We start from the raw sequence: 21,799 nt of genomic DNA on the forward strand, positions 1-21,799 counted from the left end.
TTGTACATCAGAAAAGGAATCGCAAATAGGAAATCCCTACTTGCGATTTCCTATTCTGGGAATTGCAAATTGCAATTTGAGATTTCTTAAAGGCCTTAGCACATAAGAAAAGGCAGTTTTGCATTTCTTAAGGGCCCGAAATACTGATTTGGACTGTTAAGAAATGCAAAAGGGCTTTGTACATCGGGACCTTTGTTACTTCACTGATTCCAAAGAAGATTAATAGTCCTGTCACTTTCTGTCATGTCACTTCTTTTTGATGTCACATGCAAATTAGAGGTGCCTCACATGTTCCCTTTAGCGTGGGACCAAAAAAAAAGTCCTAAGACTGGCCCTGGAGACAAGACAGCGATGCACCTAGATTGGGATACCTTTATTTTTGAAGTTTTGTAAAGAACAAAAGCGGCCCTAGAGGAATCATAGCGCCTCAAGTTATATATTTAGCGTGACAATTGCCTGAATGGGGCCACTGGGGCTCATTCTCTTTGTCTGCATTATGGCCCTTGGCAACCTCGGTACATCACTGGCATCAGTATGCAATCACACCACACGTTAATTAAGCGCTTTGTAAAGCCTTTTTTTCTCAAACAAGAGCCAGAGCTATTGGCATTGGCATTGCTTGTTTCTTTTTGCCCGAGGAGAAATGAAATCGAAACTTATGCAGCAACAAGCTTCATTACCTGACACGCGTAAGTTTCGTTTCTTCTGCCAGAAAGAGGTCAGAGGAACGCGGAAGAGATCAGGCAGAAGACGGGAGAGCGCGAACCAGCGAGAGGGCAGCGGCCCGAGTGAAGGAGGGAGAGAGCTGGAAGGAAAGCGGAGAGAGGACAGAGCGCGCGCGAGAGGTGGGAAAGAGGACACGCAACGGGGTGTCTCGGCCGAAGGAGGAATAACCAGGGCGCTGGCAAGTTCGTGTCTTGCGTCCCGATCCGAGTGACATTTTGTTTCGATGAGTCAGTTTTCATTAAATAGACGCAGTTGAATTTGTATATCAAAACCATCCCCGGCAACTCACTGCAAGAAGAGATAGTGTGGTGAGCCCGGTTTGGGAAGGGAGGGCAGTTGGAGGCGGGAGGGGTATGCAGTGTTAGAAAGCTACAAGGCAGTAATAGGATTAATCATCTTTTTATGTACTAGAAATTAGGTAAATTGTGCTAAACAGATATACAAATAAGCAGTGCTTAATTTGTGCTTGTTGTTTCCGGTGCTCAGCACCGGCACTTATTTTTGCGGGCCAGCGCTTCTTCTGTCTCAAGCATTGGCTGCGAGCAAAAATCACACATGGGAAAGAAGGAGGAAGAGAAAAACGAAAAAGCGTCACAAAAGGAGAATGTAGAAAGCTGCAAGAGTGAGCTGAAAGGGCAGGAATGTCTTTAGATGGATTGAAGGGGCCCGAGATGGCTTCAGGATTACGCGGCATCAGTATTCCATGTTCCCACATTTAATTGCAGCAGCCCCTTGTTTAAGAGGAGGGCTTTGGGCACCGGCACGTTTTTATTTATAAATTAAGCACTGCAAATAAGCCGAAAAAGGCACTTTATAGCATTATATAACAAGTAGTTACGTCAGTGGCAACGCAAGATAGTGGCTGCAGAGCATCACTTGGGCAGTAGTATCGGAGTGTAACACATAGACAGCAGCAGCATAAGGCACACAGCAGGTTCATCATATATAAGATAGCTTAACAATATAGAAAGTAGCCAATGCATATCACATACCATAAAATTACATACATCAGCTACATAGCTACCATAAACAAAAGCACCATACATTACATATATAGCCAGGAGCAACGTAAACAGCAGCTAGGTGTCAAATCCCACCTGGATCCTGGCTGGTGGAGATGGAGTGTGGCCATTGCAGATGCAGCTTTTGGGTGCCTCCTAATGGCCATCTTAGTGGCTGCAAGATATGAGGTCTATGTGAGCAGTGGGACCCACAGACTGCTTTGGGTATGCTCTTAAGGTTCTTTACTACTTCCCCGCTGCCATTTATTGGGCTGGTGCAGACCTCTAGTAGCGTGGACTGTGGTTTGACTTTTCTGCTGTGGAGGTATGCTTGCATGATTGGTGCTGGTCTATTTCACCATGGTGTTTGATGATTATGTTTTTTTGCTGCAGTTCCTTGTTGGTATGACTCTTTGCCACTTGCAATTCAGCATGTCTGTGGCAAATATTGGTTGGTACGCTAAACTGGGCTGGTCTCTGGCTATTTACTTTTGTGTTGGATACCATTGTTCAGCACTTTCAGTGTGCAGGATCAACATTGCGAGATTCTGTCTTCAGCGGTTGGGGAGAACTACAAGGCATCTGGGTCGTCTTCGGACATTGGAGTATGGGCAGACTGAGCTGGTATGTGTTCTCTCTCTGCTCCAGTCTCACCATGGCACAAGCTGGTTATTAGCAGCAGCACCGGGTCTTTGTTTGGGTGATGTCAGTCAATGGATCTTTGGATCTGGCTATGGCCTTGTCTTAACCCCTCCCCTTGGATTGGCTGGACCTTCGAACTGTGTCTGGTTGGGACAGAGAGTTGTGTTGTGGGCAGTTCTCAAAGGTCTGTCTATTAAGGTTTCTTCCATGGAGTTTGGAGTGGAGTCACTGTGCAGTACTTGAGGGTGCTTGTGGTAGACTCAGCCTGCTCTTGAGTCCTCTGGGTCAGACCTTTCAAGACTCTACCTGCCATTGGCTGTTTCTGCAATGACCCTGTACATTTTTAATGTTTGATGAGGGTGTGAGTTAGGGATTGCTTGGCCTCCTTTCTGCTTCTCTTTCTGCTGGTTTCTTGTGCCGCAAGGGTCTCAAGTGCAGGAAATCTTTTGGGTTGGTGCTTTCTCATTATGGGTAACCCCACATGTGTCCAGTTAGATAGGTCCACACTTTTGGAAAGGATTTCATTCTTTGCAGTGGTTGCTGTTCCTGCATTGCTTGGTTGTGTGCTGAGTCTGTGGAGTGTAGAATCTATCCTATAACCTTTATTGGATGCAGGTCTGTTGGCTTATTAAAGATGGGTCGCAGGCTCTGATGCATTACCTACACCGCTTCCTACGTTTCTGGTCAGGGTCTTTGTTATTTGGCACAGAGGACCTGCTGCTGAGGTGGTTTCTCCGGGATTCATAGCCTGCATTTTAATTGGTGCTGTTGGGCTGTGTCCTACCCTTTCATGTGTGATTTGACTCTTGCTTTCTCTTCTCCCCTGCAGTCACAATGTTCTTTCGTTTTTCTTGGCTATGTCTGAGCAAGGCCTACGTGGGGTATCTTGTCCTTCCACCTGCTGCAATCTTTTTTTGCTGTGCTTCTGACAGTGCCAGGATTCAGAGAGCTGTCTGGTTTGTTCTTTTGTGGAGGGTTTTGGTTGAAGATTTCACTATCTTCTACCTAGGAACTGTCTCCAGGTATCCTCTGTTTGTGCCTTTGGAAGCTTTATTTAGGTATCTATTCTCAATATTGTTTCTTGCTTCTCTTCCACTAGATCATTCTAAGTTCCTTCCTTTTGGCCTCAGATTTTGGCCTGTTTTTTCCATGGCTGCAAGATTGATGGTTTCCATACACTACTGTTTCCATATTTTAATCATGTCTTAGTTGGATCTTCCAATGCTTTGTAGGTGCAGACATGGCTGGGTATGCCCTGGATGCAGGCCAGCCTCGGAAGCCCATGGGAATTGGACTTGGTGAGTTACACCTTTGGTGGTAGAGTTCTTCAATGTGGCGCATCTGCCCTGGGGTTGACTGACCTCCAGCTCCTGCATCTAGTTATGTCTGCTGTTTATTCTAGGATTCAGAGTCCTCGTTTCAATGTGTTCTGCTCTGCCAGCAAGATCAGGGACATGATTTCACCTTTTTGTGGGTCTTCGTACCAAGTGGGCATGCTCTGGGTGCAAAGTTTCAGAGGTGCTGTCTGTCATTTATTTCTTCACACTTACAGCCTCATATTCTTAACTTAGGTCCACAGCCACCAAGGATCATGGTTGGTGGCTCTCGTGGCCCTATAATTCTGGGTCATATGATTCCTTAGGGTTAGGTGTCAATCTTCAATTCAGTGTCATTATTTGGCTTGGGGTGTTGTGGCGCTATTCCTTTTGTAGCCTCTCCTCAGTTGGTGGGTTCTGTCTTTCAAACTAGGTTGAATTTGTTTGGGATCAGCCTAATTTTTTAGTCTTTTCATTGTTATTCACCTCCCTGCTTTGTGGTGCTTGGAAGACTCATCCAGGGGGGATCTATCTGTCAATGGCAGATATCCGCTAAGGCTCTCAGAGTTCTGTGTGATGTCCATTCCTGTCTCAGTGAAGACTTGTATGCCTCTCCTGATTTCGACTGTGATTGATTGTGTTCTTAAAAAACATTCTGAGAAGCGTAAAAACGTAGCAGAGTCAATTGTTGGATGTCCATTATAGACAGCGTTGTTATTCTCAAAAGTTCCAATGGATTGTAGCTGGTGTTCAGTCTCCAGTTTGGAAAAACACAAAGCACCATTCAGATCAGTGATACTATCCATTGAGGTGGCTAGTTATCAGTCTCATTTGATGGATCAACTGGGGCTTTTTAGTGACCATGAGAGGGAAGGTCCAGGGTGTGCAGCTTTTTCCTTTCAAGTGATGTCCATCTCCTTGCTTTTTTCAGATTCTTCACCCCTCCTTCCTGGCATTTAATGGGATGTTTCAATGGTACACAGCCCCTGACCAGACACTGTGCAACTTGTGTTTGTTTGTTCTTTGGACAGCCTAGCTCATTGGAAATGCACCAGTTTTACCCCCTTCATGGTATGGGAGCTTAGGAGCATGCAAATATGTGACTGGATAAAAATCTTTGGTTTCCATTTTACCTGACCTTGTGCAATCCATCCAATGAAGATGACTTTTAATGGAAAACAACTTAAAAGACTCTATAAGGAGTAAATGCATGCTTTTTTGGCATACACTTTAGGGCTTGTGTTCAGTCGTCATTATAATAACAGCGGAGCCAGTGTCTAAGATTAGTTACTTTCATTTCAAATATTTTCGCCCTGCAGTTATTTCTTTATGTCATCACCCCATACTATGGAAATAACGTTCATTTTCTTCCTCCAAGCACTCTTCAGTTAATTTGCCCTTTTGCTGGTGCCTCTAATGGGGAAACCTGCACACCTTTTTAAAATGAATAATGATCCTGCAAGCCAAGCAGTCTATCTTGTAAGACACGTTCCTCTCTTGTGTGTGATTTCCTGGCACAGTCCCCCACAGGTGGACCAGTACTTAGCACTACTGAGCATTGGTGAGCTGCTGCTCACTTTTATTTGATCCACCTTGTTTTCCATTCTTACTGCACGCTTGATATTGCCTATTACATATGTGACACATATGCTACTGAGACTTCAACAGATGTGCTAAGTTCCACTATATTTTGTAATAGCCTGCTTTGTCCACATTAAGCATGCTCACTGTGCCACAGGACTCACGCTATACTTCACTGATGATGACTAGGTAGGTCAAAACTATTCTGGGGTTGCATGTGTTGTGTCTGCAGGGGATCTAGCCTTGCTGTTCAGGCTGTAATGGTTCTTTAGGAGGAGGACCAAGACTGATTTGCTAATGGCTGATCTATGTCTAGAATGGCACAATGGGTGACAACCAATTGTCTGTAATCAGGCCCAAGTGATTGCAGGGGGCTGAGATTAATTCAAACATTCTGGCCATCATTTTGTTGTTTGTTATATTACAAGCTCAAAGTCTGATAGATATGCCCAGACGTAGATCCTGTCTCCACTGTGCCACAGCACTCAAAGTATACCAAACTGATAAGGCCTAAGTAGGTTAAAACCGGTCTGGTATCACCTGTGTTCCTGTCTGAATTGGGCCTGAGCTGGCAGGATAGGCTGGACTGTTCCTTTTGGAGCAGAACCAAGAGTGATTTACATACAGCGGGTGTTTGTCTGGAGTGGTATGGTGGGCAATAAGTGATGGACTGGATTGTGGTCCTGAGCAATCACCAGTGGCTGAGATTAATTCAGGCATTTCTTCCGTCACTTTGTTATCAGAATATTGTCTTCATTCCTTGCACCTTGCAGCATCAGGAAAACTAGCGAGCTTCTTTCTAGCTTAATACACAGCATGATCCATTAGGCAGCATGTTCTGTCATTTTAACCACCTTCATTAAAGCCCCTCAAGCAGGCCAACCTCAGCTCCTACTTGAGAGTGTTAGTTGATGGTGAGAATTGCAGTCAGAAACATGGAAGTGCATCTTCCGGCAGTCCCCATGTGAGTCCCCTTCTTGGAGTGACACCATTGTCTTGTCAGCTTCACAGAGGAGAGCAACTAGAGATCTTATGTACATTTCCAGTGTCACACAGGTACAAACGGTCACGTCGCCACACACATGGTGGATCCTAAACCATCTTCAGTTTTCAAGTGTACTGGAAGGGCTTGAGCAGGAGGGAGCCTGGAGCATTCTTGTCCTGCCAGACTGAAGCCGATACACATGTACATGTTACAGTACAGGACTGGCCATACAATCTGTCATCTCTTATGAAAGTTGCAGCACCATGCCTGATATCACAAGTGAATGCTTTGCCTGACCCCAACTGGCTTGATAATTGTCGAATACAAAGAAGTTTTGCCTAAAGAGCCAGGAATGGGTCATTTGTCAGCTTCCCTGCCACTCCTGTCCCCAGTTTTTAATATAGAATGTATAAAGGTGTGAATCCAAGTGGTGTCTGCCTTATATGAATGAAAAACATTTCCTATTGAGCTTATAGGATAAAAAGACAGATCATGCTCTAAAAAACTCAAGTCTGCATGCAGAGATTACTATTAGGAAGTGCATCAGTGGTATCCTGGACCAATGATGCTCCACACTGAGGCCACTCTACACCATTTACAAGTGGGAAGCTGCCTCTATGACACTTTCTAAATAGGATACCACCTCATGTTGCATGCTGGGAACCTGTGAGTGGTTTGCTGCTGTAGTTGCATTTACCATACATAGATACATAGCACTGTGACTCACAATGGCAGAGGTCCTCCCCTTTGTATGCGCCCTCTTTGATATTCTGCGTGATTCATAAAAGGCATTACGAGCCAGAAATACTTCACTGACTTGCAAAGTACTTTCAGTACAAAACAACTTCTACTTTAGGGTTTGCAAAGCCTGTGAGTTTGCCAATTACAGGATATGCAACTGTAAAAACTCTTTTGACATTGGTAGATCAGGCATGGGCCCGTAATCCTTTTGGAATCTGGACAGCATTCACAGTGCTCGGATTCTCGCTAACCGTAGTCAATGCGGTCTGTTGTCATTATGTATGGTTGGAGAAGATCTTTTGGCAGTATATAGTTTTGTAAAGGTGCAGATTGGAGAAAGTGTTAATTAGAAAATGTTTGATCCTGTCAGTGATCTTTGTAATGTATAATGTGTATGGATGTGCGTACAGGAGAACGTTTTCATTTTTTCTGTTCTGCTGGGGTGTACGATAGTCCATTGGTCAGCTTTGGAACTGTGTTTTTGATGATACACATCATTAACTGATCACATGGCTTTGATGCGTTCTTATGCATGTTTTGGTAGGCTGTGGCAATATGGCAAGACTAAAATGTTTGGAACTGTTTAGGTATATAGGCTTTTTTTTAGTTTAATTAGGTTTTATTGAAAAGAGGAAACATAAGTAGTAACAAAGTGACATAATGGTAATTAACATAAAAAAAAATGTATCAATGTTCCACGCTTGTTTATACTAAAGCCCCTGGGTGGGCCAGGTCACGGGGGCATGTAAACATACTTAAAAAATAAAGGAGAGAGGCACACAGGGCCTCCCTCATAGGGCATTTTTATGCCCCAGGGACCACCAGCTCCCCGGGGCTCTTGTACATTATAACGGGACAGCCTCACGGATTTCCAGGGCCCCGGGGACCACCACCTCCCGAGGGCTTTAATTACAAAAACTGCGAGGGGTGGCCACACGGACCCCCACCCAGACTCCGGGGACCACTACCTCCGTGGGGCTTATTTTAATATGGAGTGTGGGGATCGCACGGCCCGTGCCCCGGGGAACACCACCTCCCCATGGCTTAGATTTCTTTTTTAAAAGGAGGGGGGCCGCGCAGCCCCCCCTCCTGGACCCAAAAATGGCCCTGGGGACCACCACCCTCCAGAGCCAGCTCCTTGTATGTCCTGGGGTACCCGTCCCAGGAACATAGCTGTTTGCTTTTGCTTGGCATGAGTTTTGACAGTTCCCACCAAGCAAAAGCAAAAACTCTGGTTCCAGTGGATGGGAGCTGTCAAAGTGCTCCTACCAGCTCGAAATTGAGATTTCATCGCCTTTGCGGGCAGGGATAAAGATGGAACGATTGCTCTTGACACAGGGAGCTGCATTTCTTGCAGCTACCTGTGTGCGAGAGCAATGCTGGTTCCTGCAGGAGGGATGAGCCTGCTGTGACAATGGGGCCCTGAGGTTCCCCCACTGTCGCCCCCCTCCTCTATTCATTTATGTCACAGCCCAGAGGGATGGGGCCCCCGGGGCCATAATCTGCCTGGGGAGGTGGGCTGCACGGCCCCCTCCTCTATGAAAAAATAATGTTTTTAAAGGCTGGGCCTGGGGGATGGGGTCCCCTGGACCGAAATTTGCCCGGGACGGGGACTGCCTGGACCCTCTCCCCCATTAAGTTGTGGTCGGGCCCCAGGGGATTGGGTCCCCGGGGCCGTTCTGGCCATGATACGCATTTCACAGAAATTAAAACTCAACAGGAAGCACATAGAAATACAAACATAACAGATGCCCCTGTTGAAGCTCCACTTCTGTAAAGAACAAATTATTTTTATTTTTGGCAAAGGCAAAGCAGGTGTGTTTTCACAGCGATTCCCTATTGATAAACATGCTCAGGTAACTATAACTGCTGTATTTCACTGGTTTTTATGAGTGAAATGTGAGCCTAACTATAATGTCCCTGTAACCTTTGATTTTTTCAGTGAACTTCTAAGTTTTTTTTTAATTCTATTTCCTAACTATATTGTCCCTGGAAACTTTGTTTTTTTCAGTTAATTTCTAAGTTTTTTTTATTGCTGTTTCCTAACTATAATGTCCCTTTAACCTTTGGGTTTGTTAAGTGAATTTCTAAGTTTTTGTTTCAATGTGTTTCCTAACTGTAACCACTAACCTTTGACAGTGAGTGTGTGAGTGAGTGCATAAGTGTCTCAGTAAGTCTGTGAATGGGTGTGAGAGTGTCTAAGTGGGTCAGTGAGTGGGTGCGTGAGTGTCTAAGTGGGTGTGTGAGGGTCTGAGTAGGTCTGTGAGTGGGTAAATGAGTCTCTGAGTCTTCTGTGAGTGAGTGCATGAGTTTCTGAGTGTGTCTGTGAGTTAGTGCATGAGTCTCTGAGTGGGTCTGTGAGAGGGTGCGCAAGCCTGAGTGGGTCTGTGAGTGGGTGCATGAGTGTCGGAGTGAGTGTCTGAGTGCATCTGTGAGTATCTGTGTGGGTATGTCATTAGCTGTGTGAGTAATTCGGCTACAATGGAACCTCACCTGCCCTTTTATCTCACAAGAGTCCACAGTTTTGCACAAAATATCTATTCAAGTGGTGTTCTTTATACCTCCTCGGATAAATGTCCAGTACATATTCTACACCACAGCTGTGTAATGGAGCACAAGGAAATTTCACCAGTATACGAGTGGCTCTATGGATAAGTGAGTGGTTGTGTGACTACTTGTATGGGTCTGTGAATGGATATGTGAGTGGTTGCGTGTGTATGAGAGTTGGTGTCAGTAATGTAATTTGAGATGTCATCAGTGAAGTCATGAGTGATGCAATATGTGAGGTCATAAGCAGTGCATTGCAGGGGCGTAAGTTATAGTTGGCTCGGGTAACTATATCTGCTGAATCTTACTGGTTTTGTATAAGTGAACTGTGATCCTAAATATAACGTCCCTGTAACCTTTGTTTTTTTCAGTGAATGTATATATATATATATATATATATATATATATATATATATATATATATGTTTAGTGAATATATATAAGTAAGGTTATAGTTACGTGAAAATGCATGCTCAAAATAATAATGATTAAAATTGCATTTTAATCCCAAAAAACACTGAAATTCACCAGTTATATTTAATTAAAGTAAATATAACTTGTGTACTTGCCATGCACATTGATGTTGTCAATTATGTTGTTTCAGATGTCGTCAGTGGTGATATCAATGATATAATAGAACATGTCATGAGTGGTGTAATATGTGAGGTCATAAACAGTGCATGGCAAGTATGTAACTTATAGTTACTTCAGGTAAATATAACTAGTGAATTTCAGTGTTTTTCTTTGAGTTTAAAATTTTATTTTAACAGACATTTTAACGTTACTATGACATCCCTTTAATCTTTGGGCTTTCAGTAAATGTCTGAGTTTTTTCAAATGTAAATTAGAGTAGTACCATGCTTAACTATACCGTCAATTTAACCTTTGGGTTTTTCAGCTAATTTCTAGGTTTTTTAACATTTTAGTACAATACCTAACTATGCCAAACTCCTGCAGCACACAGCCTTTGGCTATGCATGAGTGCCCCCAACACCCATGCGGGTGACAAACCCCCCCTGCACATGGGCTTCAGCTGTGCGTGGTGTGGGGTTGGGTGCAAGGCCTTGCCTGTGGCAAACTGCTGCGCCTAACCCCCGCAGGTAACCAACCTCCCCATTGCTGGCTAACCCTCCATGGGTGTTCAACACCAACAGACACCCACCAAATATTTTTCAGCATTTTTTTGTCCCACAACACTCTGGCAGTAATCTTGCAGAAATTTTGCAGTACTCCTCCAAATTTTTACGGAGTGGGGGGTAGGGTGGAGTGCGCTGTGTAGCTCAAGTCTATGGCAATGTGAAAAAAATATATTTTGCACTTTGATTCCAGAGTTTCAGGGTTCCTCTACCCTGCCTCTTTATATGTTATTTTATTAACATTTTTAGGACACAGGGACCTAAATGGCGGGCTTGACATTTCTCTTCATATTGCGGCCAGCCAATCACAGTTCTCGGTCTCGCAGGGCTGGTCCCAATCCTGCTGGACCAGCCCATCAGAATGCTTAATTTTTTGTTTTTTTAAAAAACTTTGGTACTCCTTCTGTACTCTCTGAATAGTACTGCAAGTCTGTGATGAGCGAAAATAGTGTTTTTCAACAGAGGGCATCCCTCTAAGTCCCCACTACAAGGGGTTAAGGATACCCATACTCTGCTCCTTTATATGTTGTTTTATTGTGATATTTAGGACATGAGGACTAAGTCCCACAGTCCTAGAACGGCGGCCACCACATTTATCTTCATGTTGGGTCTCGCCAAGCACCGCACTCTGTCTTGCCTTCCCAGTTCTAGGGGACCAGCCAATCAGAATGCTCCATTTGTCATTTTTTCTCTCTGTTCTACCTCTATATTCCCTCGGTAGTACTGCATCACTAGATATTTATACATTTTGAACCTTAATTTTTCAAAAACAACTGTGTGGATTTACACAAAAATCACAAAAAACAGACTTTTTAGGTAACATGATAGAAATTGGCGAGGCAGTGTAATACATCCACAACCATTAAAAATGGGTTACATCTTGTACAATCTCACTGTAGTACTGAGCAGATATACATATGTTACCATATGTCATCAACACAAAAAGTTAAAGTGATGAATAAGTCAAACCAATACATACAATAATACAGTCTGAGCCCAGAACAACACATTAAAAAAGAACGGAGACTACACTCCTGAGGGTGCTGTCCACGTTTTATTGTAAGTTACACGAGTCTTAGGATTGCGATATGGGAATATTTAATGTCCACAGCCTTTCAGAGCTCATTGTACACTCTTCTCTCTCTACTTTAGGCTCTCTAAGTGCTCCATCCCCTCGCGTGCCAGGAGTCCTCAAGGTACCATTTCCCACTGTGGATGATATCCCCTGGTTCCCTGCCAGAGTTTAAGTCAGAGATCCTCGGAAGGTTATCTGGTAAGTTTATTAGTAAAGGGAAATAAAAATAAAAAAGAAATAATACAAACACAAAACCCATAGTGTGTCTTTACCAAGCTTTATTTTCCTGTCCTTTAACTTACAGATGTCAGTTTCTTAAGTTTCATCTCTGTCCTCTCAGGGCGCAATAACCCATATCTACACATAGAAAGATGGAAATACATACTCTTTTCCCAGTATTTCTTCTACCATTTGAGGGTTGGGAGGTTGGGAATGCTATCCCTTTTCCCTGTGTCATCACTTTTCAGATCGCTTTCCACCTATTCTTAAAGCATCCACCCTAGGACTCACCTGGGAAGTTCCTGTCCTTATACTGACACAGACCATGACATTTCACTGGCGAGGCCAGACAACCGCCATTGCTCTGTACAATTCTCCTTGTGATCCTCTTGTGCCTTCAAAGTTTGTTGCTTCTCCCGCTGGTGCTCCTTGATGTCCCTGGATTCGTCTGGCTGCCGGCTGAGATGTTCCTGTTGTACCAGTTCCTGGGATGCCTTTGGATTCACTAATGCAATGTCTTTGCCGCCATTGGCTTTCCAGGTACTGCCATCCTATGGGGGACTACCTTAGTCCAGCTTTCATTTCAGTGACCTCTTCCTTGGGTCTTTGCTCTCTTTATATGCTACATATATTTATCTAGTTCTTTTCTTTCTACCTTGACCTCGTTTAATCTGTTTCCTCTTTCCACTGGTGCCTGACACAGCACGCGGCCCGGCCTGCCCTGCGACTACACAGGTACACACTATTGACTGATTCCCTTGGCACTAACTTTTATTCGGTAGCACCAGGGTATACTGTTGGAGGCTCATGGCTCCAGCACATACTTTTCACTGCCATGCAGACTGGTTCTGTGCCTGCTTAGTCTCAGATCCCTGCAGAAAAGGATATAATTGTTTCAATGTCATATCTGTGTCTGGGCACTTAGTCAGCAGCCAGAGCCCAGTCCTTGAACCAGTCCATATTCCACAGTGATGCTAGTCTTCCGTCTGCAGCACCTTGTAATAATCCTCTTGCACGAGCACTGTTAAAGAAAAGGATGGTTTACATTGTGCAATAGGAATAATCTGTGTCTTCAACCTCTGCTTTCAGCACAGTCCCCAACCGCCCCCAGGAAGTCTCATGGCTCGACCCTTCTAACATATCACAGGGTTATAAGCCATGACATCATTAAAAGGTACCTACTCACATATTACAAATTTCCCTCCGAACAGACCGTAAAGTTACCTACATTGGACACATATCTCCCCTAAACAAATACAATGAAACAGACAAGGAGCAGTACTTTAACAGATCAGTATTTACATTTCATAATCTTTGAACTTATCCAGAACTCGGACACTTGGGCCCATATTTATACTTTTTTAGCGCCACATCTGCCTCAAACAATTACATAAATACGGCGCAAAAAAAGTATAAATATGGGCCTTGGTTTCAACTTGCCTGGCCTTATGTCACTCACTGTACTTACCTCCTTCTCACACTGCATTCCAACCCCACCTCTATTGAGTCGCAGTTTCACATTTCCACCTTGCAAGTGCCCATTGCTTCCAGCCACATCCATCAATGTCATTGCCTTCTCTTTATACAGAGGGAACAATTCCTCACCAGGCACATCTTGTTCCCACACTGATTGACCACTTGTCTGCAAGTTGTTGTTTAAACATGATTAACCCTCGAAAATTCCAGCAGATTCTCCATTTTGTCACCAAGCAATCTGTGGTATATTCCCATTTTAAAGCATGGAATATGGTGTGCTAGTTTGGAATGTTGTAAGTTCAATATAGAGTCAATTAGTCCTGCCAGATCACCGTGAGGACTCTGTCTCCAATACTCTGTTTTTCCCTTTGGCTTGGTGAAGCGCCTTACTTCTCACCACTATCTCCGTGACTTCTTCAGAATTCTTTCACGTCACAATGACCCTTACCATGGGACCATATTCAAACTTTCCTTCTTCCACAGAAAACTCCCTTTACCAGGGATGATACATATCATTGTGATTTGCTTTCATCTTTTCATATTCTGCACATATCTTAGTTTTCACCTTCTGCATATTTAACCTTGCTTCAAAAGACTAACTTGAATCTCTGCAGTTGTCGAATACTTGGGGGTTTGTGAGAGAGTGCATAGTAAGAGATGGTAACGTGCTTAATGTTGAATAGTTCCGAATACCTCCTCATTCCTTCTAGTAGCATAGGCACACCAGTTTCCTTATCAAGGCACCCGTAATGCCGGATATGCTTATCACATAAATCCAACAAGCAGTTGTGACAGCCAACTCTATGAATTCAACAGCTTACTTTCACCATCCCATATTGAGGCCTTACGGAAAGTATCTTAGTAACACATGTTACTAAAAGGTACTCTTGGACGCATTTTGTCTCCTCACTCGACTTGTACTTTGAGTGTTACTCACTCCCAACCCACGATCAGAACCAGTTCTTATGCACCTTCACCAAATCAGTTTGGCCGTCAATAAAACTTACAAACCAACTGTTTTTCATTCCCAATATTCCACCATGAGCCCAATGCGTTAAAGGCATCAACACTTTGAGTATTCTTGCAGCAGACATGTTTGAACTCACAACAGCATACTTTCTAGAAATAGTTATTTAGCCACTTGGACCCAAGGTTTCACTCCACTTCTATTCTTTTATTGTTCTTCAACCATCTTAGTCGTACTGTTTGAACATGGCATGTTAGTGTCAAACTCAGCCAGGTTCTACCACTTCTTCCGAACAACAAAAAAGCACTCCTGCACATTAGCCACCTTATGGGCAACATCCTCACCGAATCACCACCAGGGACACCTTGATCGCTCACAGGTAAATGTGACAAACAATGCCTGATGTTATTACTGCAACCAAAAACATATTTCACTGTCATTCAATATTCTTGCAACTTACATCTCAACCAAACTATGTTGGCTGTGGAGTTCCTAGTTCCACCTGGGCAGAGAATGAAAACAAACAGCTTATGATTTGTCAAACTTCAAACCCCCAAACCACAAGTAATGAGGGACATGTTGGAATAACTACACCATTGTCAATAAGTCCTGTAATATATCAATATTACAATTCTGCTTGTGTAAACACCTTGTAGGGAAAAGACACAATTATTTTTGTTTTTTAAATACACTTGAGACAATACTACACGTCAGCTAAACTACTTGAATGTGCTGACTTAGTGTGCATTGTGTCTTCCTAATTCAAAAGATTATGATGTGGGTGTATTCACGATCTCACTTTTCACATCTTCTCCCCACACGTGTCGACCTTTAATAATTTCCTCATTATCCCTATCCAATCAACAAAGCCAGCTACACATTTTGAATAACAATGTTTTCTTATGCCATTAGTGCACTGCACGGTGATTTGAACTGTTGCGGGGATGTACGTTATTTGGGATTTGGGCTCTCTATCCTACCCTATCATATAAAACGAACTCCATGCCGAAACCGTTTCCTTCTTTTCTCCCCTGATTACTGCTCTGCATATTGGATCAAACTCTTGTTGCTGTTCTCTGTTGTATTCGATGTTTGAACTACTATTTGTGCCGGTTCATTAAAAGAAAAATACCAGACTGACGTGGCTCACACCGTGCGTGCTATCACCACTGCCAAAGTGCTCGCTTTTAGGGCTGGCGGGTGAAAGGCTAAAGCCCCATCATCTCTTGGGCAGATTCCAACCTGCCTGATGAGAACTCAGTGTTGGACACAGGCCACTTGCAGAGTCACTCTGCGTCTACAACTTCACAGCAGGACTCTCAACCTAAACATCTGCCTCTTCTGAGAGGCCTCTTCCGAACAGTGCACACATGTTCCTTGCCTGCTAGGGAAATGTTTAAAAGTTTCCTGCAAATAATCTCTCAGAGGTATTTCTGAATTGAACTTGGAGTTTTCTCCTTACATTACCGCTCTGTCCAACCCCACACCATAAGCTTTGGGTATTGTTTTAGAAAATACTGCAGAAGTGCCCCTCGACATTTTTATTACGATTATTATTATTACTCATCTCTTCCAACAAATTCCACAATTTCTGTAACCTAGAAGACCAATTGTTAAGCATTTCAGAGTATTAACATGGATGATTAGTAATTAACACAATTAGAAAGAAATTCAACACCAATTTATAAAAATAGAGCACATTTTTATATTATTTTAGACACCAAAACGAAGACAATTGGATGAGTATTACCAAGATTTGTAAAGGAAAAATAAATCAGCACATTTAAATGTTGTGAAACAATAACATAGCGGTCAATGGGAAAATGCACTAGTGACAATCGTTCACTTGCAGGTCAAGTTCAGGGAAACCCACTGAGGGTAAATGTGATGTGGGTCCAACAGTCAGTTAAATTTTCCCTGGCTTGTAGGGCCTGGGTGCAGAGTTGTCCTGGCTGTCCCTGGTGCTGAACGCTGCTTGGATGGTGCTGATGAGGAAGGGGATGCAAATTCTTGCCAACAGGGCCAGTGAGGTGGTGGGTGGAAGATGCTTCTGGGTTCCCTCCAGGCACAGCGTTGAACAAAGGTAGTAGTAGCCTGACTGGCCACCAAAAAGCCTTGATAGTAGCAAACACAGCCTTTGATTACTTCAGCATCCTGGAGTCCAGGGAAAAACAGTAGCCATCTGAAACTTGCTGGAGGTCGGGACTATGTTTCCCACAATGCACTAGACCATTTACTTTTGGGTGATCCCTCAATAGGCTTGATGGCCAGTGATTCTTTGGTTCCAGGAGTGTAATTTGCCTGCGAACTGCAGGGTACTAGTACCCCTAGTCCCAGGAAGTTCTGGGGTTGCCTTTGGCTTGCAAGTGGTTCCTCTTTCCTTTTGAGCTAGTCTCTTGTCCAGGACAAGTGGTGGTCGTTTACTTGCACGATGATTGTCTAAGGTGCAAAGTATTGTGCTTGTGCTCTGTGCAGACCCTGAAGTCGCAGTCACAGGTGTCTTTTTTATCCTTTGTTGCAGGTTCATCTGATCTGAGGTTCTGGTGCCAGGGGTGCCTCTTAAATCCTCAATTTAGGGGCATTAGGGGTGTGGGTGCTAGTAGCCAATGAGCTACTAGACCAAGCGGCTAATCCGCCCCTGAAATGACTATAAAGGGGGGGAGGGTGTCACCTTTTACTACCTAGACTACCAGGCCTTTGTTTCTGACTCCTGGTAGCATTCACAAATCCTGGCAAGGAGTCAGACTCCTTTTCAGTGGCAGCAGCTGCAGGCTGCCAGCCAGGGCACAGGGAAGGCCGGGGCAACCAGGTGGGCACCCGCAAAGGTAGGCACCTGGGTGCATGCCACATTAAATCTGACTTTGGGAAAAAGTTGGATTTGATGAGACGTGTCGTTTGATACCGAACATGACACTTTTCAGTGGGACCATAATGGAACTGGCAACCTCAGGAAGTTCAGGTGCCAGCCCGCCTATTGTCCCCTGAACATTTATATCAGCCCTTAATGGAAAGGGACATATAAACTTGCAATTATTTGTCCATACCTTTAATATAATGAACCCTGCGTTCTGGGCTCAGGATACTCAACTTAGGGGTGACTGGCATATATTAAAAATGTTACTTTTACCTTGCCACACATGGTGAGGGCAAAATCAAGTTAGAACAGTTTGCCCTGCTCTTGTAGTCTGCCATTGCAGGGCTGCTGCCATCTGTTGTTTTTTTAACATTATCTTTATTAAGTTTTCACGGTATCCGCTGTTCAGGCTGCACATCAATACAACAAAGCATTCGCAAATTTTGCAATCACATAACTTGTTGGTCCCCCCACCCCTGTGATGTGTCATATCATCATGGGACTACATCTCTTCAAGTAGAGGGTCCACAGCAGTTCAGTTGTCCAGTAACCAGTGTATCATAATTAATGCTCAGTGTTTGTGCAGTTACCAATGAATATGAACAGATAAGTAATTGAACAACAGTTACAAGTCAACTCAACTCACCTCAATGCTAGTCTGCACTACCATCTATCAATTTACAGACTGCTCGTTATCCTCTTATGGGGCTCCCAATTTGTGACATAGTGGCATGTCCTAGTGATGTGGGGGCATGTGCTGCAAGTGTGGTGGCACTCTCCTCGGTTAGCGTGCTGGCGGTATTCTGGGCCTACACCTACTAAAATATGTGGAGGGGTCTAGACTGAGTCGAGGGTACAGTGGGAGGCTCCCCTTCCTCTCACCTGGTTGCTACGTGTACCAGCACCTCATCTTGGGGCGCCCCTGATTCCGATGTTTCCATCTGTGTAAGCTGCAAGTCTCCCCATAGTTCCTGGTCCCCTAGGCCCTCCAGCATGTCACCCAAGACTGCTCTATCCATCGCAGCGTGTTCATCTGTGCGAGCCATTCTCAGTCTCTGTTCCTCCCCATTCTGCACAATCTGCCTTCCAATGTCGTAGTGTGGGGGATGAATTCTTGGTCCAGTGTATGGCGATCCTGCCCTTAGCCAAAACCAAGCTCAGGAGGACAAATCTGTAAAGCATTTTCTTCCCCCTCTAAGGGAGGGGCAGAACCCCAATAGGCAGTGCTTAGGCGACCGTCAATCTGTATTGTCGTAAGTGCTTTCAGAGTGTTGATGACCTCCGTACAGAATCCGTCTAGCCTCGTGCAGTTCCAAGTCATGTGTATGAAAGTGGCTGGTGTCTGGCCGCAGCGAGGGCAGTCAGGTGTGCATGCAGGGTTAATTCTGTGAAATCTGTTCAGTGGAGATAATGAAATTGTGTGAGTTTAAATTGTGCATTGCTCGCCACTTCTTGGATCTGTGCAGAGGCCCTCTTTCACTCCGAATCACTCAGCGGCACATCCAGGTCCTGCGTCTATCTATTTTGCACTGTCAGCGTGTCTATCTTACGATCTGCCTTGAGAGCTTTGTATATCCATGACCTTTTGTGTCTCTCTAAAGCATGAGAGCCAGCGTAGTGGAAGTTGTCGGGCATAAGGAGCAACCTTTAGTGCGAAGGTAAACGCTCGTTCCCAGACCTCTACAACCTGTTGCACCATGTATGAAGCTTCCCCCAAGAACTCTCCTGCCCATCATCAGGTGTCCCAGAAGATCTCCAGAACCTTCCCAATTACCCAACAGTTCCTTCTCAGTGGTCATGTCATCTGCGCACCACTGGATCGCATATTGTAATATGCCTGTGTAGTAATATAATTGCACATCTGGTACTCCCAGCCCGCCCAACTTTGGGTCTAACTTCAGTGTATCTAGTTTCACTCTGCTCCTCTTCCCCCATATAAGGGATATCAGGAGTTGATCAAGTATGTTGAACGTGGCCCGGGGGATAAGGTAATGTGGGTTCTGCAATATGTGCAGACAGCTGGGAAGAAAGACCATTCTGCTTAGAGCCACCCTGCCCATGATGGAGAGTGAAAGTTTATTCTAGAATCCGATTGAGTTTTCTAACTGTCGTATCGTGGTTCCCATATTTAAATCGTTATGGGGGTTCTCGGAGTGGGTGACGTGTATCCCCAAGTATCTAAAGTGATCACGTTCCCAGGCTAGTGATGTCCAGGGGAGGTCCCCTGATGCCCAGTCAGTGAGTCCCGCCATTGGGAAAAGTGTGAACTTGCGCTGTTTAAGCCGCAGTCCAATATGTTTCTGAATTCCGCTAGGATATTTAGTAGTTTTGGCACAGAGCATTCCAGGTTAGTAAGATAGATCAAGGCGCCATCCACATAAAGGGAGACAATGTGTGTACGTCCAGCTGCCTCCACCCCCCATCTTGCCATTTCCCTTCTCAGTTTGTGTGCTAAGGGCTCTAATGCAATCACAAATAGGAGGGGCGATAGCGAGAACCCCTGTCTGGTTTCTCTCTTGCTGGGAATGATGTCAGAGAGTTCTGTGCCCATGCGCACACGAGCTACGGGGCAGGTATAGAGTAGATGGATACATGCCACAAAGTCATCTCTAAAACCCATTTCCTCCAATACTGTCCACATATACTTCCACTCGATAGTGTCAAACACTTTCTCTATGTCGAGTGCGGCCACTGCCACTGGTATATTTGCCCCTGTCATTTCGTGCAACACATGAGAAACCACCTGAGGTTCATATGTGTCCCCCTACCCGGCATAAAGTCACAGTGGTCGGCGTGTACTAATTTGGGTATGACCCACTTAAGCCGAGTGGTGAGGACTTTAGTTAGGATCTTGGTGTCTACACAGACTATTGACAAGGAACTGTATGAGTTTGGATCTTCCGGATCCCTTCCAGGTTTGTGGAGCATGAGTACTTGTTCCTCTCTCATAGTGGGAGGTAGGGAGCCCAGTTCCCTTGATTCCCTGATATTGTCAAAGAGTTTGGGCAGCAGCACCATCCCGTAAGTCTGGTAGTATTCTATAGGCCACCCATCCGGGCCCGGGACATTCTGATGTGCCATCGTCTGACCGCCTCCTTAAGCTCTTTCAGCTGAAGTTCCTCATCTAGTCTCTCATGTTGTGAGTGAGTGAGACAAGGGAGGTGGAGATTCACCAAATAGGCATGTATTTCTGTGGGCTGAGGAATCCCACCCCTAGAATAGACTGTCAACAGGTGGGCCGATAGTAATTGGTTAATACCAGATCGCGTGGTTACTCTCACCCCATCTGAGCCCTGCATTGATAGAATTAGAGGGAGTACTCACTCTTGATGTAGGACTCAGGCCAATAGTTGACCCGACTTGTCTCACTCTCTGTGCAATAATTGATTATAATCTTGTTTTGTCACCTTATCTAGCCTATCCCATAGCTCAGTGCTTTGTCGGCTAATCTGTAACTCGGTTTCCAGCTTGTCGTAAACAGTTGGGGGCTGACTCTGTACTGCGGCCAAGGAATTCTTGACTTCTTTAAGGTCTGATTCCAATTGCCTATGTATACTGCAAATCTGTGTGATACATTCCCCACGTGCAACCACTTTGAGGGCCTCCCACTAAGTGCCTCTATTCCCAGCAGTTTTCCAGTTCGAGATGAAGTATCCCTCTAAACTCTGAGTCTTTCAGGGTTTCAGGACGAAGTCTCCAGAGCAGGGCACGGGCCCTGAGCCCACCCACCTGCCAGGCCATCTGTACTAAGGGCGTGGTCAAACAAGAATCTGCCATAATCTGGGTGTCTATGACCGCCAGGGCAACGGAAATGTGACACAAGTATTCTATCTAGTCTGCTAAGTGTGGAGTGTGGGGCTGTACAGCATGTGTATTCTTGTGCGTCAGGGTGGGGAGCTCCATATGTCAACACATTGCAGTCTGTCAGTCACCTTCTGTAGTGAGCGTGATATGTGTGGTTTGATTTGAGTCTTCGGAGGAGGTCTGTCAGCGCCACCATAGAGGATACAATTAAAATCGCTGCCCATACTAAGAGTATCTCCAAGTAGAGGATTCATTGATTTTCTATGGCTAGAAAAAACTCTCTATTATTTATGATCAGGGCGTATGTGTTTAACAGACAGACTTCCAGGCCATCTAGTTGGCCATGTATCAGTAGATATTGGCCATTAACATCCGCCTGATGTCCCAGCATCTAGAAGGACACTTGTGCTGCAACCCACACTATCACCCCACGCACATAGTTGGAGTATGTCGCAGCATATACTTGTCCCCTCCATTTCTGGTGTAATTTAGTGGCCTCTGCATCAGTCAAGTGGGTCTCCTGAAGGAGTGCAATTTGTATACCACGACAGCACAGGTAGGTTAGTACCCTGTGATGTTTAACATACAAGTTCAGCCTCTGAAGATTCCATGTCAAGAGTTTATATCGGGTCCCCATTGTTTCATATGAGAGGGTGTGATGCCCAGTAAGTCTGATGAGAGTGTCAATGCAGCCATGTTGGTCGAGGCGTATCGTGCTGAGCCAGCCAT

General features: G+C 44.7%; 1 pseudogene; it reads left to right on the forward strand.

Annotated features, from left to right (window-relative positions):
• The first annotated feature begins 694 nt into the window (after window positions 1–694).
• LOC138299909 (histone-lysine N-methyltransferase SMYD3 pseudogene) overlaps window positions 695–21,799 on the forward strand; it is a 32,838-nt pseudogene continuing 11,733 nt past the window's right edge.

Source organism: Pleurodeles waltl, chromosome 6 (genome assembly GCF_031143425.1).
Source record: "Pleurodeles waltl isolate 20211129_DDA chromosome 6, aPleWal1.hap1.20221129, whole genome shotgun sequence".
Taxonomy (NCBI): domain Eukaryota; kingdom Metazoa; phylum Chordata; class Amphibia; order Caudata; family Salamandridae; genus Pleurodeles; species Pleurodeles waltl.